General features: G+C 39.9%; 1 protein-coding gene across 1 annotated transcript in view; it reads right to left on the bottom strand.

Annotated features, from left to right (window-relative positions):
- sorbs2b (sorbin and SH3 domain containing 2b) overlaps nucleotides 1–9,995 on the bottom strand; it is a 92,500-nt gene extending 82,505 nt beyond the window's left edge. Inside the window, exons 1-2 of the mRNA XM_052486999.1 lie at nucleotides 9,517–9,995; nucleotides 1,276–1,433 (exon numbers count right to left, since the gene is read on the bottom strand). The gene's annotated coding sequence lies outside the window, so the exon portion shown is untranslated. The remainder of the gene's footprint in view (nucleotides 1–1,275; nucleotides 1,434–9,516) is intronic.
- Nucleotides 9,996–12,062: the final 2,067 nt, after the last annotated feature.

Here is a 12,062-nt window from a genome sequence, read left to right as displayed (position 1 = left end):
ACTAGGTCCTAATACATTTATTTCAATTGACCAATTTCCTTATATGAACTGTAACTCAGTAAAATTGTTGAGATTGTTGCGTTTCTATTTTTATTCAGTATATATCACACTACATCAGTGGTTGGACTGTACTCACCCTGCATTTATCTGGTCTCCTTCCATTAGAAGACCCCCCCCCATTATGGAATGATGTCCCCTCTCCTGCCTCTATCATCAGCACTCATTCTATGGTAGTTCTCCGAAGGTCTCTCTACTTCAACCCTGACAGTCAAACCATCCCAGACCTTGCGACTCTTTTGCTTTCCAGGTGAAGAGTCACATTATCCATAACCGAGGTGGCATTGATTTCATTTGGGACGCAACAATGTTTTGTCAGCCACCGCTTCAGCAGTCACACAAATATGATTTACGGAAGAGTGGCATATCTGTAATGACATATTTTGAGGTCAAAGGAAACCTTGAATATGACTGCTCTTACTTATATAAGACCGTACAAGGCCATGTACCATAATGAAGCATACCATGTACTACAGTGAGCAGCCTACATCACGTATTCAATTTGTAAGTCGCTCTGGATAAGAGCGTCTGCTAAATGACTTAAATGTAATGTAAATGTATTCAATTTGTAAGTCGCTCTGGATAAGAGCGTCTGCTAAATGACTTAAATGTAATGTAAATGTATTCCATAATACCACACCAGTGTTCTGACAGTCTGAGTATAATTACTAGTAGCTTATTCAAATTCATACATTTAAAAAAGTATTAATAACTCCAATTGGTCAAAGAAAGAGAATTGAAGACTCCATACTATTTCTTTCCACTTTTGACTTAATGGTACAATATACAATTTATCACCTCCTCATTTAACACAGAAAACCATTAACCATCAGCTGAGATAAAAAAATATATAAATATCATTAGGTGGGTGCTTATAGCTGTCCTATTTCACACATGTTCAAGTGTATATTAATACACATGAGTGAATTGGAAATGTGTTTTTTGCACATCCCAACTCACCCTCAGAGAGTAATGTCACAGCCAGGGTCTGCCATTATCAACGGCGATTCAACGGCGATCCTCGATCAATTAGTTTTATGGGCCTTGCTTGAGAGCACATCAACAGATTTTTCATCTTCTCAGGGATTTGAACTAGCGATCTTTCAGGGACAGGCACACTGCTCTAACCACTAGGCTACCTGCTGCAAGCAACCAGCCAGGAAAGCTAACCAGCATGTATCCAATACATCATTAAAAGAAAGATAGGGAATATCTCACCAGACATGAAGAGCGAGACACACTACGTGATAGAATGAAAACACATCCGTGATGTTTTATGTAGCTCCTCTCCCTATATCTGTTTTCTGGGCGGCGGCACAGCAGATTTCACCACATTGACATGCAGGGTTAAGGTCCGACAAGTGTGATCCTGGTTTCTGGAGGCAAAAGACGTGACAGAGTCAACCCATGCCTGTCCAAGCAGCGCTGCCGCGGTTTGAGCTATTTTCAGATGCAGACATGTATGTCTAGGGGCTGGAAAGATACTCTTGGAGCTCTCTCTGGGGAAAAGTGACATATAGCATACCACAGAATATACACAGGAACACATTTGTGAGTATACAAACATTTGCGCTATGCAGGTTATGGGGCATTGTTGGTAAATCAACACCATTGGAACCTGTGAAAGATAGTAGCCAAGGTACAGAGAGGGATTTCAAGGTCTTGAAATTCAGGTGCTGAACCTCGGGAGGCAAAACTCTCTCACACACACACACACACACACACACACACACACACACACACACACACACACACACACACACACACACACACACACACACACACACACACACACACACACACACACACACACACACACACACACACACACAGTGAGGAAATTAAGCAATTAAAAGGAATGCCGGAATGCAATTTCTTGTCAAGTCGAAAGGGAAACGTATATGTGGGTGATGTGCAGTATTTCTTCAAGGCTGACCGTATTACATCAGATCTATTTTTACCAGTGATGTTCATGACTGATGACAGTGGCGATCTGTCAGGGAGACCACCACAGTTCTCAGGGAGACCACAACAGTTCAGGCTACAGGGAGACAGGTTAGACCCTTAAAAAGGTGACACAAATGTCAGGAGGTTGACAGCTTTTCAAGCGACTGTTGGCCAGCACTATATCAAAACATCAAATCAAATGTTATTGGTCGCGTACACATATTTTGCAGATGTTATTGCAGGTGCAGCGAAATACTTATGTTTCTATCTCCAACAGTGCAGTAATACCTAAAAATACAAAACAATAAACAAAGATAGAAATGAAGAAATATCAGAACAAGCAATGTCCAAATCCAGGATGTAAATATGTACAGTGACTTCGGAATGTATTCAGACCCCTTGACTTTTTCCACATTTTGTTACGTTACAGCCTTATTCTAAAATGGATTAAATAAAAACATTTCCTCAGAGTCCTACTCAAAGGTGGGCTAGTGGTTAGAGCATTGAACTAGTAACTGAAAGGTTGCAAGATCAAATCCCCAAGCAGACAAGGTAAACATCTGTTGTTCTGCCCCTGAACAAGGCAGTTAACCCCAGTGTTCCTAGGACTTCATTGAAAATAAGAGTTTGTTCTTAACTGACTTGCCTAGTAAAATAAAAAACAATAGCCCATAATGAAAAAGCAAAAACAGGTTCTTAAAATATTTTTCTGGAATGAATGCCAAGAGTTATGTCTGGAAAAAACCTGGCACCATCCCTATGGTGAAGCATGGTAATGGCAGCATCATGCTGTGGGGATGTTTTTCAGCAGCAGGGACTGGGGAGACTAGTCAGGATCGAGGGAACAGAGCAAAGTACAGAGATCCTTGATGAAAACCTGCTCCAGAGCGCTCAGGACCTCAGACTGGGGTGAAGGTTCACCTTCCAACAGGACAATGACCCTAAGCACACAGCCAAGACAATGCAGGAGTGGCTTCGAGACATGTCTCTGAATGTCCTTGAGTGGCCCAGCCAGAGCCCGGACTTGAACCTGATCGAACATCTCTGGAGACCTGAAAATAGCTATGCAGCAACGCTTCCCATCCATCCTGACAGAGCTTGAGAGGATCTGCAGACAAGAATGGGAGAAACTCCCCAAATACAGGTGTGCCAAGCTTGTAACGTCATACCCAAGAAGACTTGAGGCTGTAATTGCTGCCAAAGGCCAAAGGGTCTGAATACTTATATAAATGTGATATATTTATATATTTTTTTATAAATTAGCAAAAAAAAATCAAAACCTGTTTTTGCTTTGTCATTATGGGGTATTGTGTATGGATTGATGAGGGGAAAAAAAACATTTTGATTATAGAATAAGACCGTGACCTAACAAAATGTGTAAAAAGTTAAGGCGTCTGTATACTTTCCCGAAGGCACTGTATATAGTGTTGCGAATAGATAGTATGGACAGTATATGAATAGAAAAGGTGTGTACAGCAGTAGTTATATAATATGAAGCTTGACTAGAATACAGTATATACATATGAAGTGGGTAAAACAGTATGTCAACATTATTAAAGTGACCAGTGTTCCATGACTATGTACATAAGGCAGCAGTCTCTAAGGTACAGGGTAGAGTACCTGGTGTTAGCCTGCTAGTAACAGTGTCTAAGGTTCAGGGCAGGGTGCTGGGCCGAGGCTGACTAGTGATGACTATTTAACAGTCTGGTGGCCTGGAGATAGAAGCTGGTTTTCAGTTTAACACCTGTCTGGTGGCCTGAGATAGAGCATGGCGCTGGTAGTTTCATCCCTGGGTCTCTAGAATGTATGCACACATGACTGTAAGTTTTGATGCACCTAAATGGCATATATTATTATTATTATTATTATTACTGTCTCCACCTTCTAGATGGTAGAGGGGTAAACAGGCGGTTGCTCGGGTGGCATTTATTTGCTGTTTGAAGGGAAAGACAGATAATAATTACATTTCAAAATTGGGCAATAACGTTTCACAGTGAAGATGTTATTAATTCATGCAGCATATAAACTGATGGCTTTAAACCAAATAGTCTCTATGGCAGTGAGGATAATAATCTACAGTTATAAGTCACATCTAAATGTATTGCAACTTGAAATATGATTGCAAGAATACTGTATCCCTCACAGTCCAGAAAGTAAGTGTGCTCCACAATAACTCAATGCTGGATAGAAATCTGCCTGGTCAGATCTTGTGCGCGTCCCAAATTGCACCCTATTCCCTATGTAGCGCACTACTTAGGGCTCTGGTCAAAAGGCTTGCACTGTGTAGGTAATAGGGTACCATTTGGGACAAACACTTCTGTGGACGATTGGCAGGCAGTGGCACCAACAAGCCTGGGCATGGTGGGGGCCATGACAGACGTCTCCTGGAAGATGAACTCCCCCTTCACCCAAGAGGTCACAGAATGTGCCATGACTGAAGGTGTCAGCACAAACATGTTCCAAAGAAACCTGTGCAATAAAACCAACATCACTCATATTCTCCTGCCGAGGATGGCTACACCATTAAGACAGGACAGACTGATATTTTACGGATAATCAGGTTCAGAGCCAAGAGGTAGGCTAGCCTACCAGGGACTCCATACAAGTGGGTGGATCTTTGTAGTATTATAGGCATTTGTCCGTTTATACCCTTGGGAATTCAGCATGAATGAATAACATTCTCAATGTGTAATGTCATTGCCCTTTATTTATTTATGTAATTATTATCTGTGTTTGGACTTCAAACAGCAAAGAAATGTAGGTTAACTTTCTCTAATCGACTACTCGAGCCAAGGTAAATGAACCTAATGGCATTCAAAATGGCGGAGGAAAAAAATGCATCAATCAGCACACAGGTGTATGACATTGCTCTTTCCCCTAATGTCCTGTCCATCTACACCCCATGATCTATACACACACACTAACTGGCTGACAGCAAGTACCAGGGGAGAGCTACAGTACTGTATATATTATCAAGTGGCAGCTGTTTCATTCCACACAGCCCCTAAGAGAGAAATAATTTATATGACTTATTGACCATTGACAGTGATGGTCACTTCCTGATGATAACTTTAAAAAATGGACAAAATTGTTTTTACTTTCATGTGTAGGAATATGACAACACTATGAGGAGTTGGATATCTGATAGTTGTCAAAGGCTGATGTGTATCCAGACTGTGTTATAGGACGATGAATGGCCAAACCTATGAATGGAAGGTATGCATGCATTAATGCTTCACAGGGAGTCCCAAATGACACTGTCACGGATCCCTCTGGAACATTACGCACACCTGGCCCCTATTCCCAGTGATTAGTAATTGTATAAGTGTAACCTTGGTTTACCAGTGTCCTGTCGATTATTGTTACCATGTCCATTGTTTTGTGTGAGTATCTGTGCTGTGTGTTTTGGCTTTCGTGCCATTGTGGATTGCGCAGATGATTACGGGTCTCGTCCCGTGTGATAATCATTGTGCGCTTGTGTTATTTATTCAAGGTACTCCTCACTCTTTTGTTTGGGTTTCAACCCTGTGTGTTGTATATGTGTTTGTTTGGGTTTCAACCCTGTGTGTTGTATATGTGTTTGTTTGGGTTTCAACCCTGTGTGTTGTATATGTGTTTGTTTGGGTTTCAACCCTGTGTGTTGTATATGTGTTTGTTTGGGTTTCAACCCTGTGTGTTGTATATGTGTTTGTTTGGGTTTCAACCCTGTGTGTTGTATATGTTTGTTTGGGTTTCAACCCTGTGTGTTGTATATGTGTTTGTTTGTTTCAACCCTGTGTGTTGTATGTGTTTGTTTGGGTTTCAACCCTGTGTGTTGTATATTTGTTTGTTTGGGTTTCAACCCTGTGTGTTGTATATGTGTTTGTTTGTTTGGGTTTCAACCCTGTGTGTTGTATATGTGTTTGTTTGGGTTTCAACCCTGTGTGTTGTTTATGTGTTTGTTTGGGTTTCAACCCTGTGTTTTGTTTCAATATATGTGTTTGTTTGGGTTTCAACCCTGTGTTTGTTTGTCAACCCTGTGTGTTGTATATGTGTTTGTTTGGGTTTCAACCCTGTGTTTGTTTGTTTATATATGTTTGTTTGGGTTTCAACCCTGTGTTTTGTATATATGTTTGTTTGGGTTTCAACCCTGTGTTTTGTATATATGTTTGTTTGGGTTTCAACCCTGTGTGTTGTATATATGTTTGTTTGGGTTTCAACCCTGTGTGTTGTATATGTTTGTTTGGGTTTCAACCCTGTGTTTTGTATATGTTTGTTTGGGTTTCAACCCTGTGTGTTGTATATGTTTGTTTGGGTTTCAACCCTGTGTGTTGTATATGTGTTTGTTTGGGTTTCAACCCTGTGTGTTGTATATGTGTTTGTTTGGGTTTCAACCCTGTGTGTTGTATATGTGTTTGTTTGGGTTTCAACCCTGTGTGTTGTATATGTGTTTGTTTGGGTTTCAACCCTGTGTGTTGTATTTGTTTGTTTGGGTTTCAACCCTGTGTGTTGTATATGTGTTTGTTTGGGTTTCAACCCTGTGTGTTGTATATGTTTGTTTGGGTTTCAACCCTGTGTGTTGTATATGTTTGTTTGGGTTTCAACCCTGTGTGTTGTATATGTTTGTTTGGGGTTTCAACCCTGTGTGTTGTATATGTGTTTGTTTGGGTTTCAACCCTGTGTGTTGTATATGTTTGTTTGTTTTTGTATATGTGTTTGTTTGGGTTTCAACCCTGTGTGTTGTATATGTGTTTGTTTGGGTTTCAACCCTGTGTGTTGTATATGTGTTTGTTTGGGTTTCAACCCTGTGTGTTGTATGTGTTTGTTTGGGTTTCAACCCTGTGTGTTGTATATGTGTTTGTGTGTTGTATATGTGTTTGTTTGGGTTTCAACCCTGTGTGTTGTATATGTGTTTGTTTGGGTTTCAACCCTGTGTGTTGTATATGTGTTTGTTTGGGTTTCAACCCTGTGTGTTGTATATGTGTTTGTTTGGGTTTCAACCCTGTGTGTTGTATATGTGTTTGTTTGGGTTTCAACCCTGTGTGTTGTATATGTGTTTGTTTGGGTTTCAACCCTGTGTGTTGTATATGTGTTTGTTTGGGTTTCAACCCTGTGTGTTGTATATGTGTTTGTTTGGGTTTCAACCCTGTGTGTTGTATATGTGTTTGTTTGGGTTTCAACCCTGTGTGTTGTATATGTGTTTGTTTGGGTTTCAACCCTGTGTGTTGTATATATGTTTGTTTGGGTTTCAACCCTGTGTGTTGTATATGTGTTTGTTTGGGTTTCAACCCTGTGTGTTGTATATGTGTTTGTTTGGGTTTCAACCCTGTGTGTTGTATATGTGTTTGTTTGGGTTTCAACCCTGTGTGTTGTATATGTTTGTTTGGGTTTCAACCCTGTGTGTTGTATATGTGTTTGTTTGGGTTTCAACCCTGTTTGTTTGTTTCAACCCTTGTATATGTGTTTGTTTGGGTTTCAACCCTGTGTGTTGTATTGTGTTTGTTTGTTTGGGTTTCAACCCTGTGTGTTGTATATGTTTGTTTGGGGTTTCAACCCTGTGTGTTGTATATGTTTGTTTGGGTTCAACCCTGTGTGTTGTATATGTGTTTGTTTGTTTGTTTGTATATGTTTGTTTTTCAACCCTGTGTGTTGTATATGTGTTGTGTTTGTGTTTGTATATGTGTTTGTTTTTCAACCCTGTGTGTTGTATATGTGTTTGTTTGGGTTTCAACCCTGTGTGTTGTATATGTGTTTGTTTGGGTTTCAACCCTGTGTGTTGTATATGTGTTTGTTTGGGTTTCAACCCTGTGTTGTATATGTGTTTGTTTGGGTTTCAACCCTGTGTGTTGTATATGTGTTTGTTTGGGTTTCAACCCTGTGTGTTGTATATGTGTTTGTTTGGGTTTCAACCCTGTGTGTTGTATATGTGTTTGTTTGGGTTTCAACCCTGTGTTTTGTATACCCTGTGTGTTGTATATGTTTGTTTGGGTTTCAACCCTGTGTGTTGTATATGTGTTTGTTTGGGGGTGTGTTTGTATATGTTTGTTTGGGGTTCAACCCAACCCTGGGGTTGTTGTATAGTTGTTTGTTTTGGGTTTCAACCCTGTGTGTTGTATATGTGTTTGTTTGGGTTTCAACCCTGTGTGTTGTATATGTGTTTGTTTGGGTTTCAAATGTGTTTGTTTGGGTTTGTATATGTGTTTGTTTTGTATATGTGTTTGTTTGGGTTTCAACCCTGTGTGTTGTATATGTTTGTTTGGGTTTCAATCCTGTGTTTTGTATATGTTTGTTTGGGTTCAACCCTGTGTGTTGTATATGTGTTTGTTGGGTTTCAACCCTGTGTTTGTATATGTTTGTTTGGGTTTCAATCCTGTGTTTTGTATATGTGTTTGTTTGGGTTTCTACCCTGTGTTTTGTTATGTGTTTGTTTGGTCTTCGTCCCCGTGCCTGTACACGGCACGCTGTAATTTGGGTGAAGACATTTTTTAAACTAAAACCCTTTATACCAAAGTGACAGGCACCATATTCCCTATATAGTGCACTACTTTTGACAAGAGTATGGGCCCTTGTCGAAAGTAGTGCACTACAAAGGGAAGAGAGTACTATTTGGAGTTGAAGTAGCTTCACACATTGTGAGTGCTGTTATTCAAGTTTTGGTCTAATTTGTTTCTATACATCTGTATACAGTATAATGGTAGTTTAATTCAATGGCCTTGGTACTCTATTCTCATAGGGCTTGACATAGAACATGTGTTGGTTAGTCTAGTGTGCTGTATGATAACATATAACATAATATATGTATGATATGATGTCACAATATGACCATCCTTGATGTAATCTTACCTGGAATAACTCATTCTTCATCGTTGAATATTATAAATATAACGCAAGGATGTTTGACATGTCTGGCATGTTCTAGTCATAGTTTACATTTTAAACATTTGAACTGAATTCAATGTTATTCCACAGACCCAGCTGTCACTTCACTTTATCACCTAGGTCTAATCTAATGCGTGACCTTTTGATGCAGAAGAACACTTGCGAACATAACAAATGAACACGTTTTAAAATGGACCTTTGATAGGGTACAATCCCTTTGTTTACAACACAACAGTACTACCAGTGTTATATTTGATCAGTCAAAATGAATGATTTGAAGTCACATCGCTTCAACTGCTCTGAAAATAATGAACCGCTTTAATCCCATGTAATAATGGGACAATGCGTCACGTGAATGACCGTATGCTGGAGTTATACAACGCTTACAACATTTTAACTCTTTACAACTGTCAGCTTTGAGCACAGTGGTACAATATAACAGTGCAAAAAAAAAATGTATCTTTAGATAACTTTCCAGCGCGTGATTAGTCAGTAGCCTAGTTAAATACCCGTGATACAGAACATTTATCCCACCTCTATCGTGCCCATTGCCACAATAAATATACTTACCAATAATTGCCACCGTGTGTTCCTTTGACCCTGAAATACAATGCGCAAATATTTTCCCACAAATAATTTATAGACTATATGCACCTGTTTTTGAGGAGTCGGGCAGGCAGGCAGGCAGTCCATAGAGCGCAAACACTGCTGTTGGATCAGTTGCCTAGTATGGGATGAGTTCGATATCTATTCCGACAGCATCCCAGACCAGCTTCCGCAAGACAATACGCAGCTCCACAAATGCTTCACAGAAGATAATCAGTTTTCCCCAACCGTAAATGAAGTGCACGGTCCGGAAACTGTGCAACACACCAAATAAATGATTGCGATCCAACCTGTATGCCTGTGTGTATTTCAAGAATAGAATCCTTGTTTTAATACCGCAGTACAATATTATTTCCCCCCGAGAGCGAAAATGGCTGTGTCGCCCAACACAAGATCAGTCATTGGTGCAGCGCTGGTTTTCGTAGTCATGGAAACAACCAACAGTTCAATTTGTAAGGAAGGCATGCATGGCCTATCATGAACACGAGGTCCTTCTGAATGGAGCAAATCCACTTCCTTTCAGGGCATTTAAAAGTGCATGTTTTCTCAACATTTCACCCCCTCAAGAAACCAACGTGTTTGTGTTGCTAATTAATGCATGCATCACCGTCACAGACTTTATGAATTAGGCCTAATTAATCCAATTTCTCTCATGCACAGGAGCCTATCAGACAATCAGCTTTACCTTATATGCACCATATACCCATACCCTTTCGTTCTTTATTCATTGGGATTTAGAACAAGGTGACACTGTGCTTGAAATAGACTAGGGGCAGGCTGTGGGATGATTTTTGTGGAGCAAATGGTCAGGAGGCCGGAGCAATATAATAATTATAATAAAAGACCAGGCAACATGAATCATTGCTTCCAAAAAAAATAAAACACAGCTGTTTTCACATGTTGAGCTTAAATTAAATTTAACAAAACATATTTCCCATGTATTAAATTTAGAGTTCACATGTTAGCACCACCTTTCACATGTGAGGATCATAACATGTTCTCACCTCACATGTGAGGATCATAACATGTTCTCACCTCACATGTGAGGATCATAACATGTTCTCACCTCACATGTGAGGATCATAACATGTTCTCACCTCACATGTGAGGATTATAACATGTTCTCACATCACATGTGAGGATTATAACATGTTCTCACCTCACATGTGAGGATCATAACATGTTCTCACCTCACATGTGAGGATCATAACATGTTCTCACCTCACATGTGAGGATCATAACATGTTCTCACCTCACATGTGAGGATCATAACATGTTCTCACCTCACATGTGAGGATTATAACATGTTCTCACATCACATGTGAGGATTATAACATGTTCTCACCTCACATGTGAGGATCATAACATGTTCTCACCTCACATGTGAGGATCATAACATGTTCTCACATCACATGTGAGGATCATAACATGTTCTCACCTCACATGTGAGGATCATAACATGTTCTCACCTCACATGTGAGGATCATAACATGTTCTCACCTCACATGTGAGGATCATAACATGTTCTCACCTCACATGTGAGGATCATAACATGTTCTCACCTCACATGTGAGGATCATAACATGTTCTCACCTCACATGTGAGGATTATAACATGTTCTCACCTCACATGTGAGGATTATAACATGTTCTCACCTCACATGTGAGGATCATAACATGTTCTCACCTCACATGTGAGGATTATAACATGTTCTCACATCACATGTGAGGATCATAACATGTTCTCACATCACATGTGAGGATTATAACATGTTCTCACATCACATGTGAGGATCATAACATGTTCTCACATCACATGTGAGGATTATAACATGTTCTCACCTCACATGTGAGGATTATAACATGTTCTCACATCACATGTGAGGATCATAACATGTTCTCACATCACATGTGAGGATCATAACATGTTCTCACCTCACATGTGAGGATCATAACATGTTCTCACCTCACATGTGAGGATCATAACATGTTCTCACCTCACATGTGAGGATCATAACATGTTCTCACCTCACATGTGAGGATCATAACATGTTCTCACCTCACATGTGAGGATTATAACATGTTCTCACCTCACATGTGAGGATCATAACATGTTCTCACATCACATGTGAGGATTATAACATGTTCTCACATCACATGTGAGGATCATAACATGTTCTCACATCACATGTGAGGATCACATAACATGTTCTCACATCACATGTGAGGATTATAACATGTTCTCACATCACATGTGAGGATCATAACATGTTCTCACATCACATGTGAGGATCATAACATGTTCTCACCTCACATGTGAGGATTATAACATGTTCTCACATCACATGTGAGGATTATAACATGTTCTCACATCACATGTGAGGATCATAACATGTTCTCACATCACATGTGAGGATCATAACATGTTCTCACCTCACATGTGAGGATTATAACATGTTCTCACATCACATGTGAGGATCATAACATGTTCTCACCTCACATGTGAGGATCATAACATGTTCTCACATCACATGTGAGGATCATAACATGTTCTCACATCACATGTGAGGATCATAACATGTTCTCACATCACAT

Source organism: Oncorhynchus keta, chromosome 30, assembly GCF_023373465.1.
Source record: "Oncorhynchus keta strain PuntledgeMale-10-30-2019 chromosome 30, Oket_V2, whole genome shotgun sequence".
Classification (NCBI taxonomy): Eukaryota; Metazoa; Chordata; class Actinopteri; order Salmoniformes; family Salmonidae; genus Oncorhynchus; species Oncorhynchus keta.
This window is presented reverse-complemented; position numbering and strand designations above follow the sequence as displayed.